Genomic DNA, 14,540 nt, shown 5'->3' with positions numbered 1-14,540 from the left:
ACTTTAATTTCTTGTCAAAATTAGCATAGGAACTTTATTTGTAATTTTCTTAGAATTAATTTTGGCACCTAAAACACCAACCTAGGTAAACTTAGAGTTTCTAAAAAAACCTCTAAATTTACCAAGGCCGGTCTAGAAAGCCCATGGAGGGGGTGAGCATAAAAACTAGACACACCCCTCCCCATGTGCTCATTTGTGCACCCATGTGCCATGTGCACCCATGTGCTTCACATTTACATTTCATTTGGCTAGCATTAGGGTTGCATTATGGTCCTCCTTAGCCTATAAAAGGAGGAGCCTACACCTTGTATTTTCAAGTTTATTGTGAGTAAAGTTATGCTGCCATTTTGTGCCAAGCTTTGCTTCTCCCTAGAACTGTAGGCTCTAAACTTCACATCCTTCACCTTTCCTTGGGCTGGCCGAACCTCCCTATGATCATACCTATCATGCACCTTCAAGATCAACATCACTCTTAGGAGGATCTTGCACACACACCTTCATAGCTTCCGCACCATTTTCTTACATGATTCAAGAAGACCTTCATGAAAATGCCATCAAATTCGAAGAAGATGAACAGTGAGAAAAGGCAGAGAAAGTGGATGTAACAGTGGTTTCGAGCGCGGAATTTGGGTAACTCAAACGTTACGAGGAGCGCGAGGGGCAACAGATGGTGACCGTGCGATGATGCCACGTGTCGTAGGATTAGGCGCTCACTGGGAGCGCAAGAGGCTCTTAAGGATGACCGCGTGATGAACCACGTGGAACGCGATTAAGAGTGGCCCCAAAAAGCGCTGCTTTCTCTGTTTCAGAGAATGTCCAATCAGCCATTAAGAGCACCCCAATGGTTCAGATAGTGTCACGTCAATGGTTTGAGGAGTGTCACGTCAGCAAGAATGACACGTCACCAGGGTGCCACATGGATGGCGTGGGCGAGGCCTTAGTCTTTTTGCTGAAAACAAGTCATTAACTTAAGACTGGGGGGCTTGTGTACCGTCCCGTACCCGGGCGTTGACAAAGTCAAGGTCAAAGTCAACGTCGAGGTCAAAGTCAACGTAAGGCGTTGCCCAGGTGGGGTGACGCCAAGTGCAAGCATCGCCAAGAGGAAGCATCGCCAAAGATAAGGCGTCGCCTAGTAGGCGTCGCCAAGATAGGGCGTCGCCAAGGTAAAATGACACAAGAGCAAGGCAATCAGAGTGTCGCTCCCCAATACCCATGGGTAGGAAAGACCATGGAGGGAGCGACGCCGCGGGAAGGCCTCAAATCCCGATAATCCGGGGCAGTAATAAAGGGAAGAGAAAGGTGGCTTCAAGGCCATAGTAATAGCGCCAGTGTAGAGCAACCTGACTCGTGAAGTGCCCCTGCCGCCCCAGAGACGCCCTTGGGATAGATACGACTCATGAGGAGGGTCACGCCCAGGGTAGCCGGGTGCAAGGTACGTGAGGAAGGTAGATACGCTCTCAAAGTGAGTGACTAGATGTTTGGGGGCATGAGTTGGCACCCAAAGGGTCACCCCTTGCGCAGATGCACTCCCAGGTAGGAGGACTCACACGAGGAAATACTCTCAGATGGGGTCACGGCGCTGTGAGGCCCTCCACGTGTACAACAGCCAAGTCAGAATAGAAACGCCATTTTGTCAGGTACAAGGTAATAAAAGTTATTTAATACAGTTTCCGTTTCGAGTGTTTAAGGTACTATAAATGCTCCCAAGCGGTTCAAACGTCTTAAATGCACTAACGTTTATAACTAAATGCGCTTTAAGGCGCTTTGAATGCTGGAGTAGCTTAAATAGCGCTTTGAATGTTGGAAAGGGGGTTCGAACTTTTGGCAGATTTTCCCAGAGTATACTCTAGTTGCTTGCTCGAGTTTTCGGACTACGCACAAGGGACTAGAGAGAGAGGTTGTTTGCCAGAGGGAGAAAAGATACACGATACACAGTTCATTTTACCACCTTCAGAGTACCATCCACGGTGCTCCGACACGGAGGTGTAGAATTTTGGTTTTTCTTGCTAGCTGACTTGAGCGTCGGAGTGCAATCGGCCGCTAGGGCGCCCTTTTGTCCTTCTTTGCAGGAATTCACAGGTAGCTAGAGGGAAGGTGTCCCTAGCTGACGGGCAAGGTTGCGCGCGAAGACGTCCCGGGTCAACCGGCCGAAACAGTAGTCACTTGGCATTGGATTTGAATAGAAATAAAATTCACCATTACGCAAATGAAAATCAGCAAACGAAGCACAAAAAGATGAGTGTTTGAAACACATCCTGCAACCAATGTTACTCATAAAATGTGCATAGTACCAATCTTTGATTTTCTCTTCCACCATCATCTTTCACAACTTTCTGTTGGCCCCTTAATTAAACCCCAACAGACAACCTAAGCTAACTATCCAAATAAGATCTAAATCCATATAACATATTGCTAATCCTCATTTCAAAACAGCAGACCAGCTCCCTCCACCCAACTCCCTCTTATACTGCTGATTGAACATCGAAAAAAATACACCTCCAAAGCCTTGTGTACCGTCTCGTATCCGGGCGTTGACTAAGTCAAGGTCAAAGTCAACGGCTGGAGAGTCAAAGTCAACGCAAGGCGTCGCCTAGGTGGAGAGACGCCAAGTGCCAGCATCGTCAAGAGGAAGCGTCACCAAGACAAGGCGTCGCCTAGGTGAAGGGGTCGCCTAACCAGGGCGTCGCCAGATCAAACAGTGCTGAAGCAAGGCAATCACAGTGTGGTTCCCCGATACCCATGGGTAGGAAAGACCATGGAGGGAGCGACGGGGAAGGCCTCAGGTCCCGATAGCACGGGGCAGCGATAAAGAGAAGGAAAAGGTGGCTTCAAGGCCATAGCGAAAGCATCAGTGTAGGGCAGCCTGACTCGTGAAGTACCCCTGTCGCCCCGGAGACGCCTTCGGGACAGATACGACCCAAGAGGAAGGTCACGCCCAGGGTAGCCGGGTGCAGGGTACGAGAGGAAGGCAGATACGCTCTCAGAGTAGGTGACTAGATGATTGGGGGCATGAGTTGGCACCCAAAAAGTCACCCCTAGCGCAGTAGCACTCCCAAGCAGGAGGACTCACACGTAGAAACGTCCCCAGGTGGCAGAAACGCCCCCAGATGGGGTCGTGGCGTCGTGAGGCCCTCCACGTGTACGCCAGCCATGTCAGAATAGAAACACCCTCTAGTCAGGTGCCAGGTAATTAAAGTAATTCAATACAGTTTCCGTTTCGAGCGTTCAGGTACTATGATGGCTCCCAAGCGTTTCAACGTCTTAAATGCGCTACGTTTTCTAATTAAACGCTTTAATGAGTCCGTTACGTTTGTGATTAAAAGCGCTTTAAGGCGCTTTAAATGCTCGGGAGGTTGAAATAGCGCGGGGAATGTTGGAAACGAGGTTGGAACTTTTGGCAAATTTACGAGAACTCTCTGGTTGCTTGCCCGTGCTTCAAGGTTACGTACAAGTGACTGGGGAATATCTTTGCCTGAAGGAGAGAACACACACACAATACACAGTTATTTTTTACCACCTTCAGAGTGCCATACGCGGTGCTCAGAGACGGGGGTGAACAGTTTTGGTGTTTCTTGCTGGCTGACTTAAGCGTCGGAGTGCAAACGGCCGCTAGGGCGCCTCTTTGTCCTCTTTTTTGCAGGATTTCACAGGTAACCAGTGGGAAGGAGACCCTAGCTGACGGTCTAGGTCGCGCACGAAGACGCCCCGGTCAACCGGACGGAACATTTGGCGCCCACCGTGGGGCCGATATAAAACATCAGTCCCATCACAAGTTCTAGAAAATCTACGAAGTCGCAGGAACGTTGGAGGAGGTTGGAGTGACAATGGCCCCCAGCAGACGAAGCACAGCACGGGCAGCCCCAGCAGAACTATCCATGCAACAGGTCCTGGAGATAATGAGGGGGCTGCAGCAGGACATGGCGGAGTCGAAAATGGAACAGGAACGCATGCAGGCAGATCTCGACGCCTCGCATGAGCAGAATGAAGAGCTCCACCGTGTAAATGAGGAGTTGCGCCAGGGCCTGAGAAATGATCGGAGGCGGCCTGGGCATGACGAGATGGAGAACCATTCCCCACCAAGGGAGTTTTCCACTCCTTTCTCGCAGGAGATCCTAGACGCAGTGATCCCGAACACGTTCGCGGGCCCCAAGGTGATCTTCACCGGAATGGAGGACCCAGAGACGCACCTTGCTGCATTTCACACACAGATGGTCCTGGTAGGCGGTTCTGACGCTGCCAAGTGCAAGCTCTTCATGAGCACCCTGACCGGGATGGCTATGGACTGGTTCATTAGCTTTCCAGAGGGTCATATCACATCTTTCCGCCAACTGTCGCGATTGTTCAGAGAACAATACTTAGCAAACAAGGCCCCGCCGCCAGTCTCTTACGACCTGTTCGATGTGAAGCAGTATCAAGGGGAGACCCTGAAGGAGTATATCAATCGCTTCGGGGCCCAGGTCGTGAAGGTTGGTACGACAGAGGAGCCTATGATCGTGTACGCATTCGTGAAAGGCGTATGCCCCGGTCCTTTTGGAGAATCCATCATCCGCAACCGCCCTAGGACTTTCGCTGAACTACGGCGTAGGGCGGTGGAACATATTGCTTCTGAAGGGGAGGTGTGTGTGAAGCGCACCAGCATCGTGCCCTCACGCCCGAGGGGACCGGTGCGAGTTCAACCCGTCAGTGTCAATGAGACCACGACGGGAAGAAAGAAGCCAGAGGCGAGACGCCCCTACGAGGCCAGAAAGCCCCAGCCCCGGGATCCAGCAGGAGGCGATCGCCCGGCCAGAGAAAGAGCGAGACCGGCGAGGTACAACTTCGTGGTTGAGTTGAAGGATTTGATCGCCGTGCCTAACATAGCTGAGAGGCTGAGGCGACCGACGAAGACCGACAAGGTGTTGGGGCCTCGTAAAGACTCTTGGTGCGAATTCCACGAGGCTTTCGGGCACCACATTGACAACTGCCTGTCGTTGGGCTACCAGCTAGATGAGCTGGTGAGAACTGGGTTTTTAAAGGACTATGTCGCGGAGCCTGCCACGACCGCCACCTTGCCGCCGCTGGCAGAAGAACCAGCACACGAGATGCCTGTGTTTGGCGAGGTCCACACCATTGCTGGAGGTTTTTCCGGCGGGGGACCCACCGCCTCCCAGCGGAAGAAATACGCGAGGGGGGTAAATTCAATCGAAGAGAGGCTCTCGGGGGAGCCATGGGAGTCGGATCTCGTGTTCACAAGAAGAGACCTCCGAGATGTGGTACCCCACGACAACGACCCCGTTGTCATCTCAGTCGTCACAGCCGGAAGGAAGGTGCACAGAGTGCTTGTCGACCAAGGAAGTTCGGCAGACGTCATGTTTTTGTCGACCTTTAATAAGTTACGGCTGTCCCCCGATCTGTTGAGTCCCTATACGGGGTGCCTGTATGGGTTCGGGGATAACCAGGTGGAAGTACGGGGTTACCTGGAGTTGAGGACTACGTTCACAGACGGAGAGGCCTCCCGTACCGAAAGCATCCGGTACCTTGTTGTGAACGCCAACTCTGCCTACAATATTTTGCTGGGCAGACCGGCATTAAACCGTCTGAACGCAGTGTCCTCCACACGTCACATGAAGATGAAGCTGCCGGACCTCAATGGCCAGGTGATAGTCATCAGGTCAGACCAAGAGGAGGCAAGGAAATGCTATGAGAACAGCCTGAAAACGAAGAGAGGCGTGTTCATGGTGTATGAGCGTCCGCCGAGCGCAGACACGACGATGATTGAGGCGACGCCCGTAGCGGAGTGGGCAATGCCCGAAGCAGATGCGCTTATGGAGGAGGGCCCTGACGACGCGGCGCCCGTGGTAGAGGCGGCGCCCGTCGAAGATGATAACAGGGAACAGCCTGCGGCTAACGCTGTAGAAAGGGAGATTGGCGGCAAGACTTTCAAGTTGGGAAGTTCGCTGAGCCCAGAAGAACAGGAAGGGGTGGCAGAAGTGATTTCACGCCACCTGGATGCCTTCACATGGTCCGCCTCGGATATGCCAGGCATTGATCCTGATTTCCTGTGTCACCACCTCAGCATGGACGCCACGGTCCGTCCCGTGCGTCAGAGAAGGAGAAAGTTCAATGAGGAACGACAGCAGGTGGTGAAAAACGAAACGCAAAAGTTGTTGAGTGCTGGCCACATCAGGGAGATTCAATACCCTGAGTGGCTCGCCAACGTCGTCTTGGTGAAAAAGGCGAACGGAAAGTGGAGGATGTGCGTTGACTTCACGGACCTGAACAAGGCATGCCCAAAGGACTCGTATCCGTTGCCCAGCATCGACGCCTTGGTAGACAGCGCGTCCGGCAGCAAGGTGCTGAGTTTCCTGGACGCCTTTTCGGGATACAACCAAAGCAAGATGCACCCAAGAGACGAGAGCAAGACTGCATTCATGACTGAGACCTGCAGTTACTGCTATAAGGTGATGCCTTTTGGGCTGAAAAATGCGGGCGCCACGTACCAAAGGTTAATGGACAAGGTCCTGGCGCCAATGCTCGGGAGGAATGTGTACGCCTATGTAGACGACATGGTGGTGGCGTCGCAGAATAGGGCGCAGCACATGGCGGACCTGGAGGAGTTGTTCGTCACAATATCCAAGTACCGCCTCAAGTTAAACCCGGAGAAGTGTGTTTTCGGGGTAGAGGCCGGTAAGTTCTTGGGTTTCATGCTCACAGAGAGGGGGATAGAGGCGAACCCCGACAAATGTGCGGAGATTATCGCCATGCGGAGCCCGACGTCGGTAAAGGAGGTGCAACAGCTGACAGGGCGGATGGCGGCGCTCTCGAGGTTTGTTTCCGCCGGAGGAGAGAAGGGGCACCCATATTTCCAGTGCCTCATGAGAAACAGTCGCTTTGCATGGACTGAGGAATGCGAAGCGGCTTTCATTAAGCTGAAAAGGAGTACCTGGCGACGCCACCGGTCCTCTGCAAGCCGGTAACGGGCGTGCCCCTCCGGTTATATTTTACTGTAACGGAGCGGGCCATCAGTTTTGTGTTAGTCCAGGAGCAGGACCAGAGTCAGAAGCCCATCTATTTCGTAAGCAAGGCGTTACAGGGAGCTGAGACGAGGTACCAAGCGCTAGAGAAGGCGGCGCTAGCGGTAGTATTTTCTGCCAGGAGGTTCCGTCATTACTTCCACAGCTTTACGGTGGTGGTGATGACCAACCTCCCTATACAAAAAGTGCTGCAGAGGCCTGATGTGGCGGGAAGAATGGTGCGCTGGGCGGTAGAACTGTCAGAATTCGACATCCAGTATGAGCCCAGAGGATCCATCAAAGGGCAGGTGTACGCAGATTTTATAGCGGAACTGTCGCCCGGAGGTGAGCAAGAGGTGGAAGTGAGTTCGCAGTGGCTGCTCTCGGTTGATGGCTCTTCCAACCAACAAGGGAGCGGTGTGGGAATAGTCTTGGAGGGACCCGACGGCATACTGATTGAGCAGGCCCTGCGCTTCGCCTTCAAGGCAAGTAACAATCAGGCAGAATATGAAGCCCTGATAGCAGGAATGCTCCTGGCCAAGGAGATGGGCGCACAGAACCTCCTGGTGAAGAGCGACTCCCAGCTCATTACGGGACAGGTGACGGGTGAGTTCCAGGCGAAGGACCCACAGATGGCGGCGTATCTGAAATACGTCCAGTTGCTGAAGGGAGCATTCAACGCTCTTGAGCTGATACATGTCCCAAGGGAGCAGAATGCCAGAGCTGACCTGCTTGCAAAGCTGGCCAGCTCAGGCAAGGGGGGTAGACAGAGGACAGTGATCCAAGAGACTCTCAAAGCTCCGCGTAGATTCGTGGAAGACAATAGGGTGGATGTCCTCCAGATTTATACATCAAGGGGAAGGCCGAGGAGTCATTGTTCCCTGACCCAAGATACGCAGAGGGCGCCCCGCATCAGCATGTACGCGGGCGTGCCCAAGGGAGAGCAGAGGCAGGTATGCGTTTTGGCCAAGGGAGACACCTGGATGACGCCCTACAAGCGGTACCTGGCGGATGGGGCTCTCCCAGTGGACCCTGAAGAGGGTAAAAAAGTCAAAAGAAATTTCGCAAGATATACTTTGGTGGATGGGGTGCTGTTCAGGAACGGTTTCACTCACCCTATCCTAACATGCGTTAGTGGCGATGAGTGCACCAGGATAATGGCGGAGCTACACGAAGGCATCTGCGGGAGCCACGTAGGGGGAAGATCCTTAGCCTCTAAGGTAATACGTGCAGGTTTCTTCTGGCCAACGGTGAAAGAGGACTGCGCACGGTACGCCCAGCGGTGTAGGCAATGCCAAAAGCACGCCGACTGGCACAAGGCGCCGCCAGAAGAATTGCGATCCATATACAGCCCGTGGCCTTTCCATACATGGGGAATCGACATCCTGGGCCCCTTCCCACTGGCAATCAGGCAGATGAAGTATCTGATCTTCGCCATCGAATACTTCACTAAGTGGATAGAGGCGGAGCCCGTGGCACAGATCACTGCGCACAAGGTACAGCATTTTGTGTGGAGAAACATTGTGTGTTGCTTTGGCGTACCTAGGCGCCTGATATCTGATAACGGGACCCAGTTTGCCAGTCAGCAGTTGAGAAATCTGTGTGCTGAAGTAGGAATCAAACAAGTGTTCGCATCAGTTGAACACCCCCAGACCAATGGACAAGTGGAGTCGGCAAACAGAGTTCTGCTGAGGGGGTTGAAAAGAAGGTTAGAGAAAGCCAAAGGGGCGTGGGCGGAAGAGGTACCAAGGATCGTATGGGCATATCACACCACGCCCCAATCCTCTACTATGGAGACGCCTTTCAGTTTGGTTTACGGGTCGGACGCGATGATTCCAGTAGAAATACATGAAAGCTCACCACGTTTTCAAAACTTTGTGGTGGAGGAATCCAATGAAGAGAGGCGGGTAAACCTGGATCTGCTAGACGAGGCCAGGGAAGAAGCTAGAATAAAAGCTGAAGCGATGAAGAGAAGAGTAGAGCGGCAATATAGCTCTAAGGTAAAGCCGCGACAGTTTCAGGTCGGCGACCTAGTAATGAGGAAAGCTCACCCATACGAGTTGGAGAATAAACTGTCTCCCAAGTGGACCGGACCCTTCAGAGTTACTGAAGCTAAGGGCAACGGTTCGTACAACCTGGAGACTTTAGATGGAGGTCCTATTCCGCGCAGTTGGAATGCAGCCAACTTAAAATTTTTTTTCAGTTGACTTATGTAAGCAGTATGTAACAATTTAGTTGAAGGGGACGCTCTTTTTCCCTCTCGGGGTTTTTTTTTAATGAGGTCACCCTAATAAAAGGTAAAACCCTGTTTGAGAAAAGGAAGTGCCTTGGTTTTCAGCCTTTATCTTTCTCCGTTTGAAGTAATGCGATGCGTCGCCAAGAAAGAAGGCGTCGCCTAGGTCATGGCGTCGCCAAGAAAGAAGGCGTCGCCTAGATAAAGGCGTCGCCCATGTGAAGGCGTCGCCCAGGTGAAGGCATGCACTGTTGAAAGAACAGGACGAAAGAAAAGCGCGCGGTACACGAAGCATATGCAAAGTAAAGTGGCGTTGCAAAAAATCAAGTATGATATTGAAAAGTTGTTGTTACAGGCAATGTTCAATACAATGGGAGTAGCACAAATGGAGCAAACACTACAGATCATGCAAAAACACGAACAAGCCATTTCTCAGTGGCCATCAGAATCAGCACTGGAGGAAGGCGAAGCCCCTTTCCCAACCCGCAGAGCTCGAGTAAGTCGTGTCCTCCTTTCTTGGTTTATTTTCGAACCTGCACCAGGGGAGATAAACGTGTCAGAAACACCATGAAGCAAGACATACACAGTTAGAAAGCAATGAAGGCCGAAGTTTCTAAGGCAGTGGCTCTTACATATGTACTTTTCAAGAGTCCCAGCGTTGAACTCCAGGCTGATCAGAGTGGCAGAGTCAAAACCTCCCGCCTCAGCAAGAATCCGGCAAGCTATTTGATCACTTGGAGCCAGCTTCTTGAAGGGTTTGGTTTTGAAGGCCCTCGCCTCTCTCACCCAGTACAGTGGAAACCCATCCAGAGCGTCGGGGACAAGGTCGGTACGGTAGATCTTGAAGAACCGGCCTTTCCACCCGGTGAATGAGCTTTGGAAGGGTGTGAAGAGAACCCTCCCGGGTACGTTACTGAGAGTTACCCAGAGGTTGTGTCTCTGCCTCTTCACCTCGAAGAAGTGAAGAAAGAGGTCAACCGAGGGTGCACAACCCAGAAACCCGAAGAGAATGTCGAAGGCTTTGACGAAGGCCCAGCTGTTGGGGTATAACTGGGTCGGAGCAACGTTGATCTCCGTCAGCAGTTCCTTCTTGAACCAGGAGAAGGGTAGGCGCACTCCGATGGTCTTGAACACCACCTGGTAAAAGTAAAAGAAGGGGACCCCTTCGTTGGCCCGTTCGTCTCCACATACTGGCTCCCTTAGAGTGCAAGGGAGCACAGCGATGTCGTCGTCATGCCTCCTCGCGAAGGCCCGGTGGTCATAGGAACACGAATCCCCTTTGTGCTCCCTTATGGCCCTGGTAGCGAGTAAGCATGAACACTCGTCGAGAAGTTCACTCGAAGCCCAGGGGTACAAGTCTTTGGGATTGACCCTGGAGGAAGCAGCATGAGAAGACATTCTTTAACAAAGATCAGGGATTGTCAAGGGTGTAGGGACTGCAGGAAATGCAAGAGTTGAGCGAGGGAAGCGAATGCTGGAACAACCCTTCGTGAAAAGAAAGGGTGCAAGAAGGAAGGGTGCAAGAAGAAAGAACGTAAGTAGGTTATGAAGAGTGAGAAAGTGATGAGGATAGTTTCAGAGTTTGAAGAGTTAAATAAAGCGGTTACAGCGCCAAACGACGCGAATGGATGCACCGCATGATTGATCTACGTGGCAGAAGATGGAAGGATGACCCTGGCACCGCTGGTTAAAATCAGAGAACGTCGTATCAACAGAATATCCAGTGGTACGATGCGCCGTCGAAAGTGGGTCAGGGGCACAGCAGGAGTCAGGACTCAGTGGAATAACTGAATGTCCCATCATCCATACAAGCAGCACCACGTGGATCAAGTCGAATGACGGAACGTCCCATCAGCCATACAAGAAGTGCCACGCGGATGGCACGGACAAAACCTTGAGCTCTTCGCTGTCATCAAGCGTCGACCAAGGCAAGGATCAAAGTCAATGCCGAAGTAAAGGTAACGCCCGAGGTGTGGCCCGGAAGGATGTGAAGGGCGACGCCAGCGTGAGACGTCGCGGGCGTCGCCAACCCAAATATCTACAGGATCGTCTCCCCGATACCCACAGGTAGGAAAAACTGTGGAGGGAGACGAAATTGAAGGGGGAGAGTTAGTTGCTGGCGTCACCTCCCCGAGACCCACAGGTAGGAAAGACTGTGGAGGGAGGCAGGACCGTCAAAACGCCAGCCAATCGCTGGCAGGGCGTTCCCCGATACCTATGGGAAGGAAAGACCATAGAGGGAACGACCCCCCCCCCCCAAAGCACTCGACGTTTTAGACACCCGGGGACGATACAGCACTACTGTAGCAGGCCTCTTCTTAGGCGTGGGCGCCGGGTGCTAAGGATCAAGGAAAGAACCATTTCGATGTTAGAGACACTCTGTGGACGATACGATGTCACTAGGTGCGCCTCTCCATGGGCGTGAGGGTTAGCACGCGACCTTTCCCGGGCATACAAGGCCATCCAACGAAGTGAAAGAAACAGGCAAAACACAAATAAAATAACCGAAGCGCGCGAAGGCAAAGAATGAGAGTAAGAACGCACAGGCAGGATTCTATATCGCGAAGGCACAAAAGCAATCATACAAACACCCAGATTTGTAACAAGAGTACGGATGGTTCAAAGAATTACAAGTTTTAACAGAGGAAGTCAAAAACGCAGGTAAAGTATAAAGGAATTAAGCTTGAAGGTAAAGGTGGCGGGTGAGGGACAGCGGTTCAGTCATCCAAGTCCATGGGCACGACCTTCCCGTCGACGACATGGTGTATGGGGTCGCAGTTCGAAATATTGATGCCCGGGTTCTCGCAGGACGCTTGGGTCAGAGCCTCTTGGAAGCCCTCCTCAAACACCCCCGCCATCTCCCCAGTCAGTTCTTGGACCTCCCCCTCTAGTTCCGTAATCCTGGAATCCTTGGATGTCAATTGCTTCTCCAGGAATTCTTTCTCCACGCGGAGCTTGCTAGCCTCGGCTTGGAGAAGGCTCAACGCTTCAACCTTCGCAGCCAAGGCGTCCTCTCTCTCACCTAGTTTCTGCCTCCAAGCAGCATCCAACTCATCAAGTTTTCTTCGCTGCACCTCGGATGTAAGAGCCGCCTCCTGGAGGCCAATGTTTTGGATTTGATAGGAGGTGAGCTGGGCTAGTTGAGCGGCATGCGCCTGTTCCAGTTCTCGCGCGTACGCCTCAGCTCTCTCCCTGCCCTCATGGGCCAGTTTTAGTAGAGATTGGGAAGCTTCCTCCTTGAGTCCCCAGTTTTGCTTCTCCTCCTTCAATGCCCCCACCTCTTGTCTCAGCTTGCGGAGAGCCTCCCTCCCTTTGATAGCATTTCGAGCCTGAGTGCGCCACTTGATTGCCACCGCCAGGAAGGCCCCCATATAATAAGGCATGCCTCCCCCTTTTTGAGGATCAGTCGGCGACATTCCTTCGGTGAAGCCCTGCGTCAACTCCCTATGAATGGAGCGAGGAATCCGGGGTTTGCGCGAAGTCGAGCCAGGCACTGATACAGGAGGGGCGGAGCCCGAGGCTTCAGCTGCGTCACGATGCGGCAACGGCGAAGGCGGGGGAACCGAGTCAATCCTTTCCTCTCGCTCCTCGTGGGCTGTGGAGGCAGCGGTGAGGTGGCACTAGGAGGATCGTCCCTGAGAGAGTTCCCATCGCCGGGGGGCGCGGCGGGTGAGGCAGTGAGACCCGTGGCCCTCCTCTTATGGGAAACCAGGGCAGTACCCGAGTCTTTGCTGTCAGAATCTACTATCAATACCCTTTTCCCTTTGTTAGGGCGCGCTGAGGCAGGGGTCGACGCCATGGCTAATGGAACCGCAGCAATGGGAGGAGGAGAAGCAGACGGTGGAGGAATCGGCAGGGAAGCGACGGTGGGCACGTCAGAGGCGACGACGTCCCCACCTTCTTTGGTAGATTTTGCCTTCTTCAAAAATTTGGCAAGAGCAAGCCGCCTCGATGAAGTCATCACTGAACCTGCAGCAGCGAAAAAATAGTAGAGTAAAGGTGGTTCAGATGAAGCAGAAGGGAAATTCTATGGCCAAACACACGCAGATAACCACAACAGCTAATGCATCATAAACAATCAAGGGCAGATACCAAAGTAGGTAGAAAGCCCATGGGCGTTGAATTCCTTCGCGATGAGTTTGGCGGTATCGAAGACTACCCCCAGTCCCGCCAAGGCTTTGCACACATCCCGGTCGGAGGGGGTAAGCTCATCCAAAGCCAGGGCCTTCATGGTTATGGGCTTATCCGTCCAGTATAGGGGAAAGCCCTCTAGGATGGAAGGATCGCGCTTGGTCGCACGTACCTTGAAGAATTTCCCTTTCCATCCTTTGAACGAATTTTGGAAGAGCGTAAGGATGATGCGCCCGGCGATGCCAGAAAAGCTCATCCATAGGCTCTTCCCCTGTTTCTTTACCTCGAAAAAGTGAAGAAAAACGTCTACAAAAGAGGGGACACCTAGATAGCCGCAAAGAATCTAGAACCCCCTCACGAAAGCCCAACTGTTGGGGTGGAGCTGGGCGGGAGCGGTGTTTATCTCGGTAAGCAGCTATTTCTCGAAAGAAGTAAGGGGCAGACGCAGGCCCACTCTCTTGAGCACCATTTGATAAAGGAAGAAGAAGGGGCTTCCCCCAGTATCTCTTGAGTCCGCACAAACGGGCATCCCAGGTCGCACCCAGCATACCAGGACTTGGGAGTCGTGATTTTTACGAAAGGCGTTGAAATTATAAAGCGCAGGGTCCCCCCTGTGAGCCTCCACGTCCTCAACAGAGTTTAGGAGGGAGCATTCGTCAAGAAGTTCGTCGGGAGCCCAGTCGTATTCGCCCTTATAATAAGACTTAGGGAGCGGGGGAGACGCGGCGGTCTTAGTTTTCGCCATCAATGCCAAAGTTGAAGATCAAAAGAAAAAGAAAGGGTTCAGAGAAAAGGGGTTGGGAGAAGAAAAGGGGAAAAAATGGAAGAATCCTAGGAGCGCCCTACCCACACGAGAGCGAAGGAGAACGAGAGGAACAAAGAAGCATACAAACGATATCCAGAGAAATGCGGTAATATGGACAGTCCCAGGCAGTTCATACAGTGAAGAAAATCATCAAGGAGGGAAAAAACCGTACCTTTGGGGGGCTGAAGGGCGTGGAGAGCGGAAGCACGAATGAACAGGGGTCGCGAGAGAAGGGATTCAAAGAAGATGAACAGTAAGAAAGGGCAGAGAAAGTGGATGTAACAGTAGTGGCAAGCGCGGGGTTTGGGTAACTTAAACGTTACGAGAAGCGCGAGGGACAACAAATGATGACCGTGTGATGATGCCACGTGTTGCAGGA

This window comes from Phaseolus vulgaris, chromosome 4, assembly GCF_000499845.2.
Source record: "Phaseolus vulgaris cultivar G19833 chromosome 4, P. vulgaris v2.0, whole genome shotgun sequence".
NCBI classification, from domain to species: Eukaryota; Viridiplantae; Streptophyta; class Magnoliopsida; order Fabales; family Fabaceae; genus Phaseolus; species Phaseolus vulgaris.
The sequence above is the reverse complement of the archived record's forward strand: the minus strand, read 5'-3'. Positions refer to the sequence as shown.